Source organism: Esox lucius, chromosome 13, assembly GCF_011004845.1.
Source record: "Esox lucius isolate fEsoLuc1 chromosome 13, fEsoLuc1.pri, whole genome shotgun sequence".
Classification (NCBI taxonomy): Eukaryota; Metazoa; Chordata; class Actinopteri; order Esociformes; family Esocidae; genus Esox; species Esox lucius.
In genome coordinates, this window is record NC_047581.1 from 3811939 (window position 1) to 3835876 (window position 23938).

General features: G+C 40.6%; 2 long non-coding RNA genes and 2 pseudogenes across 2 annotated transcripts; 3 read left to right on the forward strand and 1 right to left on the reverse strand.

Moving 5' to 3' along the window:
* The first annotated feature begins 3675 nt into the window (after positions 1-3675).
* On the forward strand, positions 3676-6223 carry LOC114840669. The gene is made up of 3 exons (XR_004576733.1): positions 3676-3747; positions 5620-5810; positions 6138-6223. It is a non-coding gene; the product is annotated as an uncharacterized LOC114840669 (long non-coding RNA).
* A 1989-nt stretch (positions 6224-8212) lies between these two features.
* On the reverse strand, positions 8213-11723 carry LOC114840668. Its single transcript, XR_003782781.2, has 6 exons — positions 11263-11723; positions 10748-10831; positions 10476-10613; positions 10051-10272; positions 9534-9693; positions 8213-8296 (listed from the first exon to the last, which is right to left on the reverse strand). It is a non-coding gene; the product is annotated as an uncharacterized LOC114840668 (long non-coding RNA).
* A 7015-nt stretch (positions 11724-18738) lies between these two features.
* Positions 18739-22135, forward strand: LOC114840727 (annotated as a pseudogene).
* A 66-nt stretch (positions 22136-22201) lies between these two features.
* Positions 22202-22705, forward strand: LOC105030199 (annotated as a pseudogene).
* Positions 22706-23938: the final 1233 nt, after the last annotated feature.

The window sequence follows — 23938 nt, forward strand, 5'->3', positions numbered from 1 at the left end:
ACATCATCATGTAGGTTGTTACCAGTGATCTGACTTTTTAACCCATCTTCAACAAAATGTTTTTAACCCATCTTCAACAGCAATCCAACACCACTGTTGTTTGCTCCTTGGGGTTTAAGGCCGGGTGTCTCTGTAAAGTAAACTGCTGTTGTAAAAAGGGCTTTATAAATAAATGTGATTGATCGATTGATTGAAAGGTATCAAACACTTTCTAGTAAACACGTAATTGAAACGGTGATGAGGCATTTGTAACACAAATAAAGAGGAAATGAAACATTGTTGGACCAAATAATAAGGCGGCTGATGATAGAGGACTGTGGCCGATAATAGGGGTTGTATTTTTTAGCCATGTCGCGTCACGTCACGTACCCATTCATTTTTGAATGGGTACGTGACAGCAATGTCATGTCACCACAGCTATGGTTGGAATCGACGGCACAGGTACAGAAACGTGTCCTTAAATGGTTAATCCATTAGGCCTCAGTGAAAGTTTAAACTTTGGTTTCCCACCGTTTGTGTACCCAAACGGATGGAGAAACACGACGCATTCTGTAGTACTCGCGTGTCTGAAACACACACAAAAAGGTGCCAATAATAAGTTGATGTAGTTTACAGTAACATTATTCCCAATTGTAAATGTATATAGGCCTACTAAAAAAATATCTTAAAGGAACCGTATGTAAGAGATCTATTTCAATTAATCATAAAATGGCCCTGATGTGGCACTAGACATTAAGAAATCATGTTCATTTCAAATACTTATATCACTGACAACAGTAGGCAGACCAGGATATTGTCATTTAAAAGTGAGAGTTGCAGCCCTCAACTGATGTTGATGTTGCCCTGTTGTGTTTTGGCCTGAGGCGCCACCCTCCATCTATCTACCTATCACAAAGTCAGTAGTGTTTCAGGATCCGGGTTGCCAGCTCTGCTCTAACCTACCCTAACTCTAGTCAGATAAATAATTTCTAACGTTACGAAATCTAAAAGACCTCGTTATAATTCCGAAATACGTTGTGACAAAGTCCAAAATAAAACAAGAATTTGTATAGGAGATGCCTTTGAAAGATGGAGACGGCTGAAAACGGAGAAGAATTTGAAGACAGACGCCAACATTGCTAATTTTCTCCTGGACAGGTAAGATTCATCTATGTTTGACTAACTTGTACTTGATGTCAATGGACATTTCATATATTCATGACAGTCGAACAAAGTTATGCATGTTCGTGCAAAGTAACGTTACGTTAGCTCATATGGACGTATGCTAACATTAGCAATGCATTATCAGAGCCCGTTTCTCTGTCCTTATGCTGAGACGCTGAGGAAAACAACATTAGCACGCCCATTATGGCAATTTGAAATGTAATTGAGACAGAAGCCTAACTCAAAATAAACATTCTCTACCTTTTGGGCTATGCACTATGTTAGTGTTGGTTTGGAAGCACTAGGCGCCATTCCAAGGTAAAATAACTTTTTCTAATGTCCATAACACAGTGTAGCCTATGACGTTAAAATAAGTTGGCCCACTTGGAACATTTTGTAGCCTACTTGTTTTTCATGCAAGTTCTACAGCCAAAAATAGTAGAATGTCATGTAATCTTTCACATCACATATTTTAGCGTTATGGACGTGTGCTGCAGGATAAGTAAAAAAATACAGCTGGCCGCTTTCACTTATAGCGTCAGCTAAATGAATAGCTGTATCTTTGATATCGGTTACACATAGTGACATAGGCTTGTGCTTGTACTTACGTTAATGACAGATACCTAACGTTACAAGTTAGACTAACAGCTACTTTTCTAACAATGTATTGTCACATACGAGCATCTTTACAATTATATTTGACTAATGACAATTAGTAAATTTTTGCAATACATAATTACTTCGCAAAATATCTCTCTGTTAATTAAGCATAAACATAATTAACAGAAAAAAAACGTACTGTGTTGGACTCGTCGTCACTTGCCATTGGAAGCTCGTAGAAGCAGCCTACGTTTCTGCCCAATCCTGCAGTTTGTCTGGCAACCTCGAGTAAGGGGGAGGGGGAGGGGATACACCGCTCTACAGTATTTTTAAAGTGATTGCAGTACCAGTTTTGGCCACATTCCTACATACGGTTCCTTTAACATTCTTGTATAAATGTGTAATGAAGGCAAATGCAAGTACATAAGACAATTCTAAATGTGCAATCAAGGCAAATTGAAGGTTCAATGTAACAGGTGCAACTGAAATGCAGGGATAGCATGTACATGTAACAATTGAAAATGTCCTTATTGGACTTTGCAAAGCAATGTCAGAGTCCAGTAGTATAAAGTAGTGTGACAAGGTGCCAGAGAGACAGTACTAAGTGTTGGGCAGGTGGGTTTGGTCAGTGTATGTACAGAGTTCAGCAGGGATACAGTAGTAGGGAAGAAACTGTTCCTGAGTCTGCTGGTGCAGGAACAGAGAGACCTGTACCGCCTGCCTGATGATAGGAGGGCAAACAGTTTGTGGCATGGATGTGAAGGGTCCCTGATGATGCCGTGCGCATGATGCAGACACTGCTTGTGCTTGTAGTCTACGATGGCTGGGAGCTGGGTACCAGTGATGTGCTGGGTGGTTTTCACCACCGGTTGCAGGGCCTTCCAGTCGGCTATGGAGCATCCACAAAACCACACTGTGGTACAGTTAGTCAGAATGCCCTCGATTGCGCAGCGGTAAAAGTTCACAATGGTCTTGGGAGACAGATAGGCCTTCTTTAGCCTCCTCAAAAAGTACAGCACTGCTGCACTTTTTTGACCAGGGTTGAGGTGTTGAGGGTTAAGTAGAGGTCCTTGGAGACAGGGCACACACTTCACATCAGTGCCATTGATGAGAACTGGGATGTGACTGCAGCCTTTAGACTTCCTGTAATGAGCTCCTTGGTTTTCTTTGCAGTGAGGGCCAGGTTGTTGTCAGTGTACCATGCCTCCAGACACTTGACCTCCTCCTTGTAAGCTGACTCATCATTGTCACTGATCACGCCTACCACCATGGTGTCGTCTGCAAACCTGACGATGATGTTGGAACTGTGTACAGGAACTCAGTCGTGGGTGAAGAGGGAGTAACAGGAGAGGGCTCAGCACGCTGCCTTGTGGAACACCAGTGTTCAGGATCAGAGTGGAGGAGGTGAAGTTGTCTAACCTGACATATTTTGGACTGGTGGTTAGGAAGTCCAAAGTCCAGTTGCATAGAGAGGGGCTGATCCCAAGGTCATGGAGTTTGTTGACGAGCCTAGATGGGATGACTGTATTGAATGCTGAGCTAAAGGCTATGAACAGCATTCTAATGTAGCTGTTGGTTTTATTCAGGGGGGTCAGGGCAGAATGTAAATCTGTGGAGATGGCATCCTCTCTAGACCTGTTTGACCGGTAGCCAAACTGGTTGGGATCCAGTTTGGGGGAGGCAAGACTTCCCACACAGCAGTAGACTCCTAAGCGGATCCGCATCCAAGTCGCGAAACCCGCGTGACTGTCACATTCGTTTTGGCACCGCACAGAGGATCCGCTCCGCCTCCGGACAGCGCGGTGAATTCTACTGTCCCACACTGGACCCGTGTCGGATCCGCTCCGCCTCCGGGCAGCACGGTGAATTCTACTGTCCGACACTGGACCCGTGTCGGATCCGCAGAAGTGGACGCGCCTTTACTGTAAAGGTTGCTACGCCGAGACAAGAGTCATATCAGTGGAGATTTTCTTTCCTGGGACACGGTTGCGCTGAACTATCTGAGTAAGTGTATTGATTTATTGCGACATTCACAGCAAACATAGGCCTTTGTGTTTTTTTAATCATCATGTATAATGATTGTAATGACGTTGTTTGATATTAGGACTTTTGTGCAACATGCTATTGCTAGCTGAGAGATTATGATGATATTGTAGCCCATTTGATTTAAAATGGGATAGACATTTGGCAGAATATGTTATGGTAGTGTGATAAAGTCTGGTTTGGTCTGTTTTAATGTGTCGCTGCTATCCATATGTAGCTTATGCTATGTTAGCAGCATGTAGCTCCTAGCTAGCATGCTGCTAGGCGCGATTGCATCATTTCGCAAGTATTGATAATGCCTATATATAGCTATATGTTTGAGTTCACGTTTGCGATGCAAACCTATAGCTGATAAATTGGCACTGGTATTTCAGTCAATGAAGTGGGGTCAATATTACAGTCAGTGAAGCACTTGTCTGCTATGATAGCTAGCAGGTACAATTTTAGCATGTTTAGTTTCTAGCTAGCTGTGCATTAAGTTTGCATTTTGTCAAGTTTGGTCTCATGTGTAGTGTCTATCTGCCATCCTCTTTATAATGAAAATCAAGCTTCGGCATTTTAATCACTGTTTAAGTCGGTTCAGACAACTAATGGGTATTGGCGCCTGTTTGAACGTCAAGAAGTACAGGCTTTTCTGCTAATGGTTGCTACCGACCATTACTTTGAAACCATTCAGCAAATACACAGTACATATGGAGATTTAACATCACGGCTCATTTTACACACCTTTTAAAATGAGCGGCTAGTAATGAGTGAACATTACTAGCTAGCTAGCTAGGTTTTTCATGTTGGTTTTGAGCGGTAGGCTCCCCCACTAACCTAGAAAATGGTTTTAAAACAGTAAAATTAGCTAGCTAGCTAGCTAATACGGAGGAATACTACATGCAGCGGGGGAGTCAGAGGCAGAGGGACAGTCACCGCAGCGTTAGCTAACGTTAGCTTCTTGTTTCATCTGGGGTCTAATAAACAGTCTAGTTTGTAGCAATGAAACAGACAACACCACTATTCAACAATGTTTTTATTTAAATACAACATTAGAAATGATTTTTACACACCTGATAAACGTCTCTGAAATGTCTCTTTTTTAGAACAAAAATGAATAGAAAGACTGTGCCTGTCTCCTTATCAACCTTAAGACGAAGGACACGTGTAGATGTTCAAAAAAGGCATCATCAAATTAGGACAGACAACTGACATGGACAGGAATAGGGGCAGATGACTGAGTTCTTTGAGGACACTGCCCCACCCTCTTTAGCTGCACATGCAATGCCAGAGGTGCAAGTTGTTACTGAAGATGACATGGAATTGGAGGCAGATTTTGATGATGTGTACATTACTCTGGATGAAAATTTGCTGTAAGTATTTCACAAAAGTTGGTATTTTTCCATGTATACACAACACCCATTAATTCATGTTTTCAAAATACGAGATGAAATATTGTCTCTCAAAATGCCATGGGGAAATGATATTTTATGCTGAATTTAACATGCATTGACATTTCCCACCATTCTCAAAACCATTGACCGTACATAGTCCACTATATTATTAGCATTATTCAATGATTTTTGTGAGATTATGAAACAACACCCCAACACATTCTGCCAAAAAAATGCAATAGTACTCTACGGTTGAGCTGAAGTTCTACTTGACCATTATGACCTGTACTTTTTCCTTCCTTATACTTCTTCCCACCTTGGGGCACCATTCAGGTTTACTTTCAGCCCATCTTACTTGCTTATTTGTATACATTGTAGGCCTATACTTGTGCATGCTTTAGTTCATGTTATTCCTTTTTTGATGATGAATAAATACCCTTTTTCTTTCTACATTAAGGATGCCTTTTCATCTAATTGAATTTCAGGCAAGCGAGGACATTGCTTTTGTGCCAGTTGACTGGTATGATGACGGGATGGTGTACTGGCCCAGCTTTAAGAGCACTGAACGTGTGAAACGGGCAGCTGCTAACGAGGAGAAGCATGAGCCAAACTGGCCAAGATATGACGTAAAGGTCGTCAGAACTTGTGGTATGCCAATTCATAAAATTATTGTTTGAAAATAATTTCATGGTTGCTTCTCCTTATGCTTGGAATAACCTATTGTTTCTATTTTCTGAAAATGCACATGAAATTGTCTTTGCCTTGCATTGTTTAAAATGTTCAATTTATATCTGTTGATGCTATTCTTGGCCAGGTCTCTCTTGTAAGAGATATTGTGTTCTCAACGAGACCAACCTGGTTAAATAAAGATGATAATAATAATGATACTAACAATTATCATCATCAATAATAATATTCTGTGCAGCTCTACAGCTAATTTGAAACTCATTTTAATTTTAACATATTTCATTTTAGACAACTACAAAGATGCCATCAGGCTAATGAATCAATATCAGACTGGCTGCAACGCCTCTGAGCTACAGTCTTAGGCAGAGCAGGAGGGTGAGCTGCCAGAGAAACGAGTCAGGAAGCCAATGTAAGTGGGTTCGGTCTTGTTTTTGTTATGTTTCTACAGTAATAGTAGCATTCAAAAGTAGCATTCAAAAATACTATATGTATTATATGTGTATTTGGCAATTTTGGGATTGCAATAACAAAAATGATATGGTTACTTAACAGCCATCGTTTTGTGGACTCTGATGAGAGTGAAGAAGAGCCAGAAAATTGTGACTTAGCTTCTCTGAGGTCGCCACGACCTTCCAACTCGGCTGGTGTATCAGTTGGAGCCTCAAGCCCAAATCAATTACACTGGCAGAGTAAGGAATAATCTCTTAACATCAAAATAACAAAATCATAATAATATAGATATGGTTTACCTTGTTAGTGCTAAAGATATTCCCCTCTCCTTGTATCCATTCCTCCAGCTCCACCATCTCACCGAGTGCCAGGCTGCAGAGTCACTACTCCTCAACCTGGAGGAAACTGTCTAGGTAAAGGGGCCCCGTCTAGATTAATTGTTTTTCAATGGCAATCCATTCATGGGGTTGAAATAGGTAGTTCATGCCAAAATGTTGAAACATACAAATTCACGTTCCCCATGACCAGAGATTCTTTGTTTGCCATTGTTTGGCCCTGTAGCTCGCAGCATACCATTGGTTAACAGATCGCAACCATTTAATAGCAATTTCTCTCCCTTAGCACCTGACCATGGGGCCGGACTGCAACACCCTTCACCACCTCAACTCCCTGCACCTGCATTTAACATGAGGAGAGTTACTCAAGGTAGGGACTCATTTCTGAAATATTAGTGGAGTTTACCCACCGCTCAAATGTCAGAAATAGAGTTTATCCATCTGTTAAGAGTTTACCTCCAAATAGAATCTATGTAGGACCCTACCAAACTTAAAATACTGATTTATCCACATACAATTGTGCTCTGATCAAATAACCATTTAATACCACTGATATTGTTTGAACATTTTGGATGTCTTTTTTAAACATCCGATAGCGAAAGGTGCGGCAAACCTTACCCTGATCACAAATTCATAGTTTACCCACCTCTTATTTTAACCACCACAACCCTGTTTATAACTTTATAATAATTTATAGTCATGTTTCTTTTTTAATTTAATCTCCTTAATACCTATCTCATATTGCATTGTGTAAGCATACTTGGCTTTGGATGCCACATACCATAATCATATCTGTCTGTTTGATTACAGGTGCTGTGAGGAAAAACACAGAGACACAGTCAGCCATGGACGCAGAGGTCACCAAGCACGCAATCAGGTGGTTCAACCTGGCAGCGGATCGGGCAACGAGTAGACGTGTCCAGCCTCAAGCCACACAAACGGAGTAATAGGAGACATACATTCGCCGCGGACCCGTACTGGCCTAATAAAATTCCTGGCTCATCTGGCCCGGGTCCGTTTTGGACCGGTTTTTCTCATTTTCAAAATCCTTAGGCCTGTTCTTGCTGTAGGATAAAATAGGATAAACTAAACCATAGGATTTATATCACTAGGCCTAGTCTAGGTTACTCCAGCAATATAGACCTAATCTTAAATCTGCAATTGCCTTGTATTGTTAACCTAACAATATTGTCAAAAGGCCTAACAAAAAAGGTTCAAGTCAAGACATCAATTTACTGTACAAAAGTAATCACTACTCAATGGAAATATCAAATTGTCATTTACATTTATGGAAAGTTAAGTTCTATCTATTCTGTTTTTGTTAAGTAGCCTACGTTGGCTAAGCTACTTTACATTCATTTTGTGGTCAAAACCTAATTTAGTGCTTTATAGGCCCAGTCGGTGCAGACAAAATATTTTATCCATTAGGCTAAAACTTCAATGAAATGCACAGCTAAAATATCAGAAAATGAATAACTTGTGAACGACAAGTTCAATAAAAATAGTTTATTAATTATTTCTCCTATTAATCTGTTTGTGTGGCTTGAGGCGGGACACGTCTCCTCGTTGCCCGATCCGCTGCCAGGTTGAACCACCAGATTGCATGCTTGGTGACCTCTGCGTCCGTGGCTGACCGTGTCATTGTGTTTTTCCTCACAGCACCTGTAATCAAACAGACATGTTTATGTATGTGGCATCCAAAGCCAAGAATGCTTACACAATACAATATATGAGATAGGTACTAAGGAGATTAAATTAAAAACATGACTAAATGATTATAAAGTTATAAACAGGGCTGTGGTGGTTAAAATAAGAGGTGGGTAAACTATGAATTTGTGATCAGGGTAAGGTTTGCCGCACCTTTCGCTATCGGATGTTTAAAAAAGACATCCAAAATGTTCAAACAATATCAGTGGTATTAAATGGTTATTTGATCAGAGCACAATTGTATGTGGATAAATCAGTATTTTAAGTTTGGTAGGGTCCTACATAGATTCTATTTGGAGGTAAACTCTTAACAGATGGATAAACTCTATTTCTGACATTTGAGCGGTGGGTGAACTCCATTTACTTGCGTTTAGTCTCTACTACAGCCCTGGTTAACATTACGTCAGTTAGCAGATGCTTTTATCCAAAGCAACTTAACATTCAAGCTATATGTTGCAGCAGAGACCTTAGTGTTAGATTAACCATTCCAAAAGCAACACTAAATTAAAATACAACTCACATGGTCATTTACAACCCACACAACTGCATTCCATCATTATTATGGAGAGCCAAGACAAATGTACGCGAGTGAAGTTATCACAACCACCAGGCAGCCAATACATTTGCGTGCATTTACTTCGATAACATGACAATCCACTGTGATTCCAACCCCCAAACTTCGACCGTAGTTGCGCTCTTACGCACAAATACAGGTATGCCACTGTCTTGCCCAAGACAGTGCCGGAAGTTAGCATCTCCACTTTCTAGAAGCGCGCCCATGGTCAACCCGGTTTACAGTGCCAGCGACAAACTGAAGGAATCAAAAGGAGGGAGTCTCACAGCAGAGGGGATCCCACAGCAATTTCAAAGATTTACTACATGTCAGAAAGGTAGGCTTTTTATTATTATCAGTATTGCACTGCCCTTTTAGTTAACAGGAATATTTTTAGTAGCCTATTTCCCCTACTAAATAGATGACCGTGCTGATGGCAAAGTAGCCATCAGCTGCTCGCAGAGTCATTTCAAGTAAAAAAAACATCAAACGTAAAAAAGTCTATGGTATAGTAGCCAGTCTAACAAAGGCTACATGGTCATATTGACAGATGGTTGTTAAGATTTTTAAGGCTGCCCCAACATTTACAAAACTATTGACTTTGAACGTATTTAATATGACTTTGAATTATACACTTACTGAAAAGCAAGATCTTCGTTGCCATCCTACTGAAGGACTTTTTGTTATTAACACCCTTCCAGTTTATCTGATGAGATACCTCATCTGTGAAGAGCCTGGCCAGGATGTTCCAGGTCACTCTCTTCACATCCTGACCTCCAATGGTGGCCTAAGAAGAAACCTAAAATGCAAAGACATCTTGTTTTAAATAGACAGCTTAAGTTGCATTTAAAGGTGCATTTAAAATGTTTTAGTTCCTGTTGAAAGCATCCAGAAATGTAGAAAGACAGAGAACTTATTTGCTAAAAGTCCTGTTCTCTTGGATTATTTTTTGTCTCAACATGCACTTGGCTCACACCCTCATGAACCTGTGCCACCTTTACACACAATGTCAAACGAGGGAGATAGTCACTCACTGACAGAATCTAACCACTGGGAAAAGGCGGATCAGGACAGGCCTGTTCAATAGAATATTTGCAATAATCATGGACAATCAATAAACCTAATGGCAAGATTCATATTAAGTAAGAAAACTCACCACGCTCTGTCGAGCTGGGCCATTTGACGGTTCCTTTAAAAACATTTCAAATGCCTCCACTGCCTCCAATTGTTCCAGGGGAAACTGGATATTGTCCGGCATCTCAACATCTGGCCCCAGGGGTGCTGTTCAGCCTGCTGCTGAGGTAGTTCACCTTTGCCACAAGCTGGTCTTGTCGTTGTTTAATGGTCTCCAGCAGGCTAAGGATGTGGACCTCAGCCGCTGTTGACACACATGAAATATAGCTAAAATGTAGTGTATAAAATATATCACGTTTCAGTGTTTATCCTCATTACTCATAATACTGACCTTAGTTATTGACAATAGTTAATGACAAAAGTTATGAAAATATGTGATGGTTGTGGGATGTTTTTCCAAAATCTGTGGCACAGAATGCCCCTATGGATTTGTCAGTTAGTGCTCACCAGAGCAGGGAATGGTATCGGTCATTCCTCCCCCTCGCCATGTTGGTCTGTAGGCCAGGCTTGAAGAGGGCGCCTCTGTTCGCCTCATGTTGAGGGCCGGTGCGGGGGGTGGAGGGAGTTGAGGAGGGACTGCCGTTCCTGGCCCATAGTGAGTTGGGTGGTGTGAGAGAGTGGGAATTATTTTAAATTAAATGGTAGTCATCTGTTAACCATGACTTATAATACACTTTAGGGCCTTCCAATTCACTAATATTTCAGAAATGAGTCCCTACCTTGAGTAACCCTCCTCATGTTAAATGCAGGTGCAGGGAGTTGAGGTGGTGAAGGGTGTTGCAGTCCGACCCCATGGTCAGGTGCTAAGGGAAAGAAATTGCTATTAAATGGTTGTGATCTGTTAACCAATGGTATGCTGCGAGCTACAGGGCCAAACAATGGCAAACAAAGAATCTGGTGGGAAGAAGTATAAGGAAGGAAAAAGTACAGGTCATAATGGTCAAGTAGAACTTCAGCTCAACCGTAGAGTACTATTGCATTTTTTTGGCAGAATGTGTTGGGGTGTTGTTTCATAATCTCACAAAAATCATTGAATAATGCTAATAATATAGTGGACTATGTACGGTCAATGGTTTTGAGAATGGTGGGAAATGTCAATGCATGTTAAATTCAGCATAAAATATCATTTCCCCATGGCATTTTGAGAGACAATATTTCATCTCGTATTTTGAAAACATGAATTAATGGGTGTTGTGTATACATGGAAAAATACCAACTTTTGTGAAATACTTACAGCAAATTTTCATCCAGAGTAATGTACACATCATCAAAATCTGCCTCCAATTCCATGTCATCTTCAGTAACAACTTGCACCTCTGGCATTGCATGTGCAGCTAAAGAGGGTGGGGCAGTGTCCTCAAAGAACTCAGTCATCTGCCCCTATTCCTGTCCATGTCAGTTGTCTGTCCTAATTTGATGATGCCTTTTTTGAACATCTACACGTGTCCTTCGTCTTAAGGTTGATAAGGAGACAGGCACAGTCTTTCTATTCATTTTTGTTCTAAAAAAGAGACATTTCAGAGACGTTTATCAGGTGTGTAAAAATCATTTCTAATGTTGTATTTAAATAAAAACATTGTTGAATAGTGGTGTTGTCTGTTTCATTGCTACAAACTAGACTGTTTATTAGACCCCAGATGAAACAAGAAGCTAACGTTAGCTAACGCTGCGGTGACTGTCCCTCTGCCTCTGACTCCCCCGCTGCATGTAGTATTCCTCCGTATTAGCTAGCTAGCTAGCTAATTTTACTGTTTTAAAACCATTTTCTAGGTTAGTGGGGGAGCCTACCGCTCAAAACCAACATGAAAAACCTAGCTAGCTAGCTAGTAATGTTCACTCATTACTAGCCGCTCATTTTAAAAGGTGTGTAAAATGAGCCGTGATGTTAAATCTCCATATGTACTGTGTATTTGCTGAATGGTTTCAAAGTAATGGTCGGTAGCAACCATTAGCAGAAAAGCCTGTACTTCTTGACGTTCAAACAGGCGCCAATACCCATTAGTTGTCTGAACCGACTTAAACAGTGATTAAAATGCCGAAGCTTGATTTTCATTATAAAGAGGATGGCAGATAGACACTACACATGAGACCAAACTTGACAAAATGCAAACTTAATGCACAGCTAGCTAGAAACTAAACATGCTAAAATTGTACCTGCTAGCTATCATAGCAGACAAGTGCTTCACTGACTGTAATATTGACCCCACTTCATTGACTGAAATACCAGTGCCAATTTATCAGCTATAGGTTTGCATCGCAAACGTGAACTCAAACATATAGCTATATATAGGCATTATCAATACTTGCGAAATGATGCAATCGCGCCTAGCAGCATGCTAGCTAGGAGCTACATGCTGCTAACATAGCATAAGCTACATATGGATAGCAGCGACACATTAAAACAGACCAAACCAGACTTTATCACACTACCATAACATATTCTGCCAAATGTCTATCCCATTTTAAATCAAATGGGCTACAATATCATCATAATCTCTCAGCTAGCAATAGCATGTTGCACAAAAGTCCTAATATCAAACAACGTCATTACAATCATTATACATGATGATTAAAAAAACACAAAGGCCTATGTTTGCTGTGAATGTCGCAATAAATCAATACACTTACTCAGATAGTTCAGCGCAACCGTGTCCCAGAAAAGAAAATCTCCACTGATATGACTCTTGTCTCGGCGTAGCAAGAGCACACCAAGAGGTTGTAGTTCAACCTTTACAGTAAAGGCGCGTCCACTTCTGCGGATCCGACACGGGTCCAGTGTCGGACAGTAGAATTCACCGCGCTTCCCGGAGGCGGAGCGGATCCTCTGGGCGGTGCCAAAACGAATGTGACAGTCACGCGGGTTTCGCGACTTGGATGCGGATCCGCTTAAGAGTCTACTGCTGTGTGGGCTGCTAGTCACATCTAGTTAAACAATTCTGTCATACTACGTTTCAGTTCTCTACACCTAATGAATGGAAACTACAAAAAACTATAAAACATTCAACTTTTTAAACATTCCCACTTTCAAAAACACATTCACAGACACCTGTAACTGCTTCATGTGATATGCCCTTTTATTGTAGTTCTACAGTTTTGTGATTTCATATAAATATGTCTGTGTCCTGCTGTATTTTTATATTCTCTGCTGGGAGGTCTATGTTTTTTTAATCATGTATCTGGTGTCATGCCCTGTGTTCATGCTCTATTATCTTTCATAATTCAGTGGTGTCTCCCTATTGGCTTGATTTAAATGTAGTTTAGTTTTGTCTCTATGTGCACGATTTTTATGTAGTTTAGTGGTATCTCTCTGTGTGATTGGTTTCAATGTGTTTTTGTTTCTACTGTGCTGTAGTCATGTGTCTTCTGTCTATGTTGTCTTTCTCTTTTCATTTAATCCTGATAGCCATTCTCTTCAGGAGGCCTCCTGCCAGGCCTTATTGTAACTAATCTGTTCTTAACTGACTCGTCTGCTAAAATAAGAATATATATTATAGTTATTTTCTCAAATAAGCTACCTTTTGCCTTGATGACTACTTTGCAAACTCTTGGTAATCTCTCAACCAGCTTCAGGAGTCACCTGGAATGCTTTTCACAAATACTTGAAGGAGCTCCCTCTATGCTTAGCATTTGACACGATGAATAGAACCAACATTTTTTTTTTACACATTAGACCAAAGGACAGTTTCCCACCAGTCTTGATTGATTACAATTTTTGTTTGTTGTATTTTTTCATAGTTTTGATGCATTAACTATTATACTGCCATGTTGAAAAAAGAAAAAGAAAGAAACCACAAATAGTTAAAGGTTTGTCCAGACTTTTGACTGGTACTGTATATTCTTTCCAAAAGCAATGCTACTTGAATTTACACTATTTCAAGGGCTAGTCTCAAGGCTTCTGCAAAAATATCCAAGCCAAAGCATGTTCTCATCCTGAGCGGGTCTATGCGCTGCTGCAAAAAATGTATCACAGTGTTTTGTAGTCCCTGCGGAGTCTCTGGAACTTAAACTGTTCCTTCTGGCTCCTCTGGCATTGGTTCATCACAGTCGATGACGTAGTCTTCAGGGTTTTCCTTTTAGGAAAATATTATAATTAAAATGATTGCTGTAGAGTATTCTTAAATACATTGCGAAAAATTCTAGAAAAAAACTGTTAGTGCATTAGGCTGTATTAAAACCTGTGACCCTCGGACCACCCCAGGCTACATACACCATACTTTCCATTTTATTCTAGTGATCATAACGCAACAGATGGAAGCAACATCAAAAAGAGGCTGTTGCATAATGCCTACAAACAATGTGTTTAAATGTATGTGTGTGGTATGGAAGACAATGATGAATAACATACCCGAGGTTTGCAAATTAAATTACAGCCAACAATCTGTCTTTCAATCCACAGTTGTTGTGGTGATCTCCCACGCTGTGTACATAAGGAATGCAGATCCCATGCTCTTCTGAACAGATGAAGATGCATGTCGGTTCTTGATATCATAACAAAACGCAGACAGGCCAGGTGGACATCATCATCAGGATCCAAAGCACCAACACTCATGAGATGTTGAAGGGCTGAATTATAGTTTTTTGTAACAACGCACAAAACATCTTGCCACAATCTTTCTATCCTTTGGTTGTGAACACTTTGTCCCGTAATGAAACTTCTTTGGTATGGTTGAGGAAAAAATAAAAAATGTTTGATTAAATTTAGATTCACTATAGTATACGTATACACAAACAACCCTAAAAATTCTAAATAAAGGAAATCCAAGTTATATAATACTAACTAATCCTTATGTATTTAACCATGTGAATGCCGCAATAGGAGACATACAATGTAGTATTTTATAAATGTAAAACTTCATGAGGCTATATGTAGTTATAATATACTTCAAGTGTGCATTTCAAAATTTTCATATTACATAAATGTTTCCAATCAAGCAGTTGGCTAGAAATAATTAAAGTTGTCATAGCATTGGTGTGGACCATGGTTACTTCAGTATTTAAAAAGTATTCAATTAAAACAATTAATTATATTAAAACACTATTTTCTTACTGTAACAGGAATATAGTGCCTCTACTACAACGTAGACATTGTTTAATGACTCTACTGCAACATAGACATTGAATCCTGTTTGTGGCATTCTGACATTGGGCTCCAGCTTAGCGAGTGCAGATTGGTTCTGCATTGTCTAGCGTTGACAACAAACAGAGTTGCCTTTTCAAATCGCTCTCTAGCAACTTCTTGTGGTAGGTCAGGTGCCTGCAGACTTGATCAAGGATATATCCAAATAGGGCCAAAATCGCAAATTGGACATTAGAGATTGTATTTTACATTTAGTAAAACATAGGAATACTCAAATAGACAGGTAATAGGAAAACACAGGACACTGAATCTATTACAAACACCCCTTCAGTTCCATATTCATTCAAAATTGTGGGAAATATAGTTTTTTTTTTTTTTTGCTGCTGGGTATGCCGATAACAGTGCAATTTCTAGCCTTTTGGGGGCCCTAGGCAAAATTAGATTTGGTGCCTCCTCTGCCCTATCAGACAGGGACTCCCTAAGCGACCACTTATGTCACTTAAGCCAGCAGCCGACCCTGGTCGATAATTTGGTCTTCAACGCTTTTTCAGTTTGTTATAATAAATTAACAATGGTTTTACACATTAGTGTTTCTCCAGCCATTGCCTTGGCGGGATGGGCCAACCCGGTTAGGTAACATAATACCCACCAAAAACATCTCTCACACACACTGTACATCCAGGATAATATCCTTTCTCACAGATGTTATTGAATCAAATTCAGATGAAAAAGGAAAGAAAACTGAATCTGCCTATAGGTAACAAGCATTCATTGTTACATGTGTGTAATTGAGAAATTAACTATGTTTGAGTGAGTGAAGTGTAGCCCACATAAACTGCACAGAGCCAAATAAATTGCTGTTATTCTCCATTCCCATAGATGGCGCTATTTCATGTTTATTGGCTGAGCCACTCGGTTGTGTTAGCTAAAGAAGATGAGAGATCGTTTTTCTTTTTCTCTTCTACCCTCTCGTCAAGTGCATCGTGAGATGAAGACAGTGAGATAAATATATTGAAGCAGACCACTTAACACACAGGAGAAAATATTTTTATGTTGAAATAAGCTTGTAAGAGTGGCAAGAAGCCTTAGTTATTGTAAACTGCCATTTACACTTTTGTTTTTTCTTTGGATGAGTTTAAGAATCTCCGATTGGTTTTTTTGTTGTGCATATTTTGCCACTGTTGAGAAAGTGATTCTACGGCGAGCCAGTGATCCAGTGATTCAGGAATTTGACTGTAACCAGCGGCCATCAACTCACTAAGCTGGTGGACTACACGCTTGGATACATCATACAGATAAGATTTATGAGATCTCCAACGTTATCACACACTGCCCGGGTAGGGATTTAAAACAAGGCCTTTTATTCAACAAACCACACAGGAACTGAATTGAAACTCAACTGAGTTGAACATTGAACTAATTGACCGGACTGATATTTTTTTTTTCTTTCACTGACTATTTTGGGGGGAAATTTGTTATTGTTGTTTTTTTTCCAATCCATGTGGAATGTAAAATAAATGTTTTGATTTAGCGTTTGCTATTCAAACGGTGGTCGTAGCCAATACATTTCAAGAGCCGAACCTAATTCTGATTTCTAATGCTTGAATATTATTAATATTGGTTATTGTGATATTCTTATTGGTGCCTTAAGTTGGTATAGTTACAGAAGGAACATCTGAATGGCAATGGTAAGCACTCTGATAAATGGTGCAATAACACACAGTTAGAACTGCAGTTAAATGGCATTTAAAACATACTTAAGTAGTCCAAGTTAGTCCAATTAGGAGTTTCACCTCAGACAAACTCACAATCACAGATAAAAATATGATAATTCCTGCCCTGCTCTAGTGGCCAAATGTACCACCATAAATATTGTTGCTTTTACTAGAGCTTAGCTTTGAGCTACCTGTCCACTTGAAAAATAAATCAGGCGAAACACTGCCCATGTCTACAAAACCACAAGTGACTGTGTTTGTGTTGGTACTTTACATGAAATACTACCTTTCATGTTTGTTCACTACCTAGCCACTTCCTGAGAGTCTATTGTAAATGTACTCACCATACCAACTTGTGATTTCCATCTATGTGCCACAGAGCCATAGGGGCAGGTACATAATACACTCGTTGGATTATGTTGATGCCAAGGCCGTAACAAATCACACCTACAAGATCCACAATCCTCACTGTTTCCGCTAACCTTGACCGTTGTACTCTAAACATTAAACCACAATTAGGTATTTATATGACTTGATCAATTTTCTCATCACCCACTCGCACTGTTCCTGGAAATGTTTGATATTTTATTATGATCCCTTTCTAAATTGAATGGCTTAGTACAACTAATACATCTAATACACAAGTTATTGCATTCAATCGTGAATGATAATTACTCAGGATTTACCCATAATAGTAGCCTAACCTTCAATTGAAAAAATGTTCATGCGATTGTGCATTTAGATTTTTTTTAAACCAATCTACACCAGAGTTCATACACTGGTTGCAGCATTCTAACTCCAGCACATTTTTTTTATCAACAACTACACAAACACAAAGGCTAGTTTACTTTTGATGTATCTCCATGTGCCAATCCCCAAAAAATTAAATGCTGGTATTTCACCAATGTTGACAACTAATGCTTAGTACGGCTTTTTTTCCACATATGAATAACCGCATGGATAGATAACCGGTTCCAATGTCCTTTTTGATATTATTGGTGTGATATTTAAAAAATGTATGCAAGTGGGCTACCCATTTATTACAGTCGAATTACATTTTACAACATTGTGTATATTGCTACAACAGTCCTACGAGTTCACCACAGGTTATACTCAGACCGGCCTGAACACCTGCTATCGTGTCGAAACCCAAAATGAATTTGCAGAAAACAGGTTTTTTGGTCCAGGTGCTAATGGATAATTCCTCATTCGATAATTTTTTTTATGTAGATAACAACCAAAACAGTTTGGTTTATAGCGGCTATGTCCTTAAATCCAATGTCAAATCGTTTCTCGTTTATTGTGTGGAAACGAAAAATGAATTAGCAGAAAAGTTTTTCTGGAGATGTTTCATTGTTTAAATTCCTGATTTTAACAAATCTGTCACCAACCTGATGCATTTCAATCCATTTCTGTATTCTCGTTATTCGTTTCATTCCAAAAACGTTTTTCTAATACCATTAAGAGGTTTAATGATTCATTTCTGCAAAGAGGATGGGGTTCAATGTGAAATGCCTGTCATTGGTCAATTTTAAAGCCAAAACGTAGGTCTACTTCCTTTCCAAATAAGAGTTTGAACTTCCAGGCACTCATTAGCAAAACGGCTAACCATGAACAATATTACCATTCTGTTCCTAGATCACCGCCTCAAAATTTGGGACAGTGCCATGACTAAAATGAAAATGCCTTCAGCTGGGACTATATTTCCCTTTACTTTGAATAAATACATACAGGGATTTATTGTTTATTCATTCAAATTGCATTGTAAGTTTATAGCATACACCGATCAGCCATAACATTATGACCACCAATAAGTAGATAACACTGATAATCTCGTTATCATGGCACCAATCAGTGGGTGGGATATATTAGGCAGCAAGAGAACATTCTGTCCTTAAAGTAAACCAATTCAATGTAAATGGACGAATATGATTTCAGCCATAACTGTCCTCCCAACACAACTGAACGGTACTGACTGTCAGTTAAACCGTTGCATGCAAAAGCCAGCCAAGCTCTCCTTATCCCTCCAAAAAATAAATAAGATAAGAAACTACAGCATATTGAAAGAGTATGGTAATAACCGTGGCTTGGGAGTTGTTTCTGTTTTTCAGGGAGGGGGTGTATCCATTGTAAAATACAGGGCCCCCTCAACTTTCAGCAGACACCCTAGATACCCAGATAGGCACTACTGTTCTCGTATAAAACTGAGGTACCCTAGATATGGGAAACTTACATCCAGGAAGTTCATGTGAATTCCCTGAATGTGATGGTATGATTTTTGTTTTAGAGTCCGTCTCTCACAGTTGAAGTGTACCTATGAAAGAAATTACAGACCTCTTCATGCTTTGTAAGTAGGAAAACCTGCAAAATCAGCAGTGTATCAAATACTTGTTCTCCCCACTGTAGATATGATATTTTTGTAGAGAAATTAACACCAGAGACAAGAGAACTGTTTTGGTTAATTATGTGCATAGTAAATAGTAAGTTATGGAAAACCAGATGTATTATGGTAATTAATCAAATAATAATAGACAAACTGTCTTTAGACAAATTGTGACAGAATTAAAAAGAAGGAAAACCATAAAACATTTTTTTTTTTAAAGAGTGTTTTGTAACAGCCCAAATGAATGGACATGCAATGTTTTGTGTATGTATGTGCAACTGTGTATGTATGTGCAACTTTGAGTTTTGCTGATCTATGAAATGTGTGTGAAATTGTAGTATTTATATGACATCATGTTATTCTTGTTTTAGGATGTATTAGGCGAAAGCAATTATTATTTTAGCTAGATCTTTTGAATTATGATAGTAAAATGTAATATTTGATATAGTCTCTCTCCGCATGATATAAAATGTATATGTAAAAGCAAAACCGGGGGCAAAGCCAGCGCAAAGGTAAAGACCCGTTCATCCCGTGCTGGGCTCCAGGTCCCTGTGGGACGTGTGCACAGGCTGCTGCGCAAAAGGCAATTACGCTGAGCGTGTGGGCGATGGCGCACCCGTCTACCTGGCCGCCGTGCTCAAGCACCTGGCTGCTGAGATCCTGGAGTTGGCAGGCAACGCAGCCCGCGACAACAAGAAGACTCGCATCATCCCCCGTCACCTGCAGTTGGCCGTGCGTAATGACGAGGAGCTGAACAAACTGCTCGGCGGTGTGACCATCGCTCAGGGCGGTGTCCTGCCCAACATCCCAGCAGTGCTTCTCCCCAAGAAGACCGAGAAGGCAGTCAAAGCCAAGTACACTTCCTACTGTGACTCCCACTTGACATTTGCACCCCAAGACTAATTTCTCTCTGCAAAAACGCCTATGACATATACACGCCAGCATGTACAGTATCTCACATAGGTGAGTACACCCCTCACATTTTTGCAAATATTTGATTGTATGTTTTCATGTGACAACACTGAAGAAATCATACTTTGCTGTAATGTAAAGTAGTGAGTGTACAGCATGTATAACTGAAAATTTGCTTTCCCTTCAAAATAACTCAACCTACAGCCATTAATGTCTAAACCGCATGCAACAAAAGTGAGTATACCCCTAAGAGAAAATGTCCAAATAGGGCCCAATTATCCATTTTCCCTCCCCGGTGTCATGTGACTCATTAGTGTTACAAGGTCTCAGGTGTGAATGGGGAGCATTAAAGATAAGTGTTTTTACTCTCACACTCCCTCATACCGGTCACTAAAAGTTCAACATAGCACCTCATGGTAAAGAACTCTCTGAGGATCTGAAAAAAAAAGAATTGTTGCTCCACACAAAGATGGCCTAGGCTATATGAAGATTGACAAGACCCTGAAACTGAGCTACAGCACGATGGCCAAGACCATACAGCGGTTTAACAGGATAGGTTCCACTCAGAACAGGTCTTGCCATGGTCAACCAAAGAAGTTGAATGCACATGTTCAGTGTCATATTCAGAGGATGTCTTCGGTAAATAGATGTATGAATGCTACCAGCATTGCTGCAGAGGTTGAAGGGGTGGGGGGTCAGCCTGTCAGTGCTCAGACCATTCGCCGCACACTGCATCAAATTTGTCTGCATGGCTGTCATCCCAGAAGGAAGCCTCTTCTAAAGAGGATGCACAAGAAAGCCTGCAAACAGTTTGGATTACTGGAACCATGTCCTTGGGTCTGATGAGACCAAGATAAACTTATTTGGTTCAGATGGTGTCAAGCGTGTGTGGCGTCAAACAGGTGAGGAGTACAAAGACACGTGTCAGTCAAGCATGGTGGTGGGAGTGTCATGGTCTGGGGCTGCATGAGTGCTGCCGGCACTGGGGAGCTACAGTTCATTGAGGGAACCATGAATGCCAACATGTACTGTGACATACTGAAGCAGAGCATGATCCCCTCCCTTTGGAGACTGGGCCACAGGGCAGTATTCCAACATGATAACGACCCCAAACACACATCCAAGACGACCACTGCCTTGCTAAAGAAGCTGAGGGTAAAGGTGATAGACTGGCCAAGCATGTCTCCAGACCTAAAATCTATTGAACATCTGTGGGGCATCCTCAAATGGAAGGTGGAGGAGTGCAAGGTCTCTAACATCCACCAGCTCTGTGATGTCGTCATGGAGGAGTGGAAGAGGACTCCAGTGGTAACCAGTGAAGTATTCACTTTTGTGAGATACTGTGTGTATGTATGTATGTATTGATGTCCGTCAAGTAAAATTTGTGATTGCACTCAATTGCCTAATGTTGGAGCAGCACTGTCCTGTACACAAATCGACACAAACACACACAATAAACAAGAACAGTGTATGCCCACGTGAGGCTATGAATGAACCATATTGTGTAACAATCTAGTATAGCAGGCTAGCTCCTTTGTCTTGATCGGCCCTCTTATCTGTGCTCAAGCGAATATTCCACTAGAGTGCTACAAGAGCACTTTGGCCACAATACCACTAGTCCTTTTGGAAATGTTTAGCCGCTACATGCCGTTGTACCGACCTGTCGCCGGAACAGGATTCACAGAGGTCATGTGTTTCCTGCCTGTGACCAGCTCACACTCGTGAGGGTCTCACCGACCCCTCAGCTTGCTCCTCTTGCGCTGCTTTGTCCCTCTCTACAAGTGTGGAGAGGGCAAACTTTTTTGAGGAGGAAGTGGACATCTCTGCCGTGCTGGACACCAACGGGGATGATGATGAGAAGTCTGGGGACGAGGAGGAAGCTCCTACGCAGGACCCCACTCCCCTGACTTTTGGCCACTGTGACGCATGGCCATTATTTCATGCAAAAGAAGTGCGGCCCGGAAAAACACCCAGGGACTTCTATTTCAGGGCGGCACAGAGAGGCCTTTCCAATGGCTGATGGAGGAGGTCCTCCGCTCTGGCCCAATCGATGCACTGATGACATGGTGTCCAATCAGCAGACAACGCAGCCGGCTTTATAAACGCAACTTAGGGATTTTCACGGCTACACTCCTACTGTCTAAAGAAGGAAACTCGCAGGCGCCATGGCCAGAACCAAGCAGACCGCTCGTAAATCCACCGGTGGCAAAGCCCCTAGGAAGCAGCTCACCACCAAGGCTGCTTGAAAGAGTGCCCCGGCCACGGGGAGGGGGGGGGGGGGGGGGTGAAGAAACCCCATCGCTACAGGCCCGGCTCCGTGGCCCTGAGGGAGATCCATCAGTACCAGAAGTCAACCGAGTTGCTCATCTGCAAACTGCCTTTCCAGCACCTCATCAGAGAAATCACCCAGGACTTCAAAACTGACCTGCGCTTCCAGAGCTCGGCCGTGATGGCCCTGCAAGAGGCTAGCGAGGCCTACCTGGTGAGTCTGTCCGAGGACACCAACTTGTGCGCCATCCACGCTAAGAGGGTGACCATTATGCCCAAGGACATCCAGCTGGCCCGCCGCATTCATGAAGAGCACGCTTAAACCAACGAGCCACCTCCATTTTTCTATGAAAAAGGCAAACATCATCCGTACGTTCATGATGTCCACATACCACATGGGTGCTGCTGGTGGTTGTTGTTGTTGTGTCAAACTTAAGCCAGAAGGGAAAACTACGAAGTGAATTCAACCTACTCTGAGTTAACTCTGGGTTATCAAGGAATGTCAGGGTTCACAAACTCTAATTGCCTAAAGTGGTGTTAAACGGTACTACGACGGTGATTAAGATGTTTGTTAGTTGACTGTGTGTTAACTTACTGGAGTTTGTGCGCATTCGACTAAAAGGTGCGCTTTCGGCAACGCAAGCTGAGTTTGCACAATTGCTCACGCTCCATATTCTTCCCCACAAGAAAGCATGTTTATAATGTCAAGATATGAGGAGTTTTAAGCAATGTTAACGGTTAAATCTAACAGCGTGGCGACCAACAAAGCCAGTGAGGCTTGTTGGCAGCACATTACAGAGAGAGTAAAATCATAAGGGCAGTTTTCTTGTCCTATATTCTCTATTTGATCTTACAGATTCTTCTTTTATTTGTAGTTTGATTGAGATATAAAGTAAGGACAAGTTAAATAGTAACTATACTAGTTAATATACTAAGAATATTAAATTATTGCTTACACATGGGCTACATCTCTGAAAATGACCCATTGGTCACTGTTGATTTAAGAAAGAGGCTACTCCATAAAGCACCTAGGTTGTAGGGCGACCTGTATGATTTTAATGATCAAATACCTCAACATGAATGCTGTGATTTGACTTCCTATTCACATATCCCCCTCATGTTCTCCCAGGGGCACTCAAGTGGGATTATGTGTACAGTCAATTGCACCAATCACCCTCGGGATTCCTATGGAAAACAATGTGTTCTTTATATAGCCTAGGCCCACCCTTACGGAAGAGGATTAGTGCCAAGCAATAATAAAAAAATAAAACCATCTCGACATTAAAGTCATTTTAATGCGAGATTAAACTCGTTATATTTCGAGAAAAAAGTCGAAATACAATCTTGAGAATAAACTCATTAAATATCGAGAATAAAGTCGTTGTGTTTCGAGAAAAAAGTCGAAATACAATCTTGAGAATAAACTCATTAAATATCGAGAATAAAAGTCGAAATTAAATGTAGAGAATAACGCATTCGATCAGTGTGCATTGCATAGCCTAGTGATAGAGGACATGGCAGAGTTGGATAAATTATTCAAGCTATATTATAGACT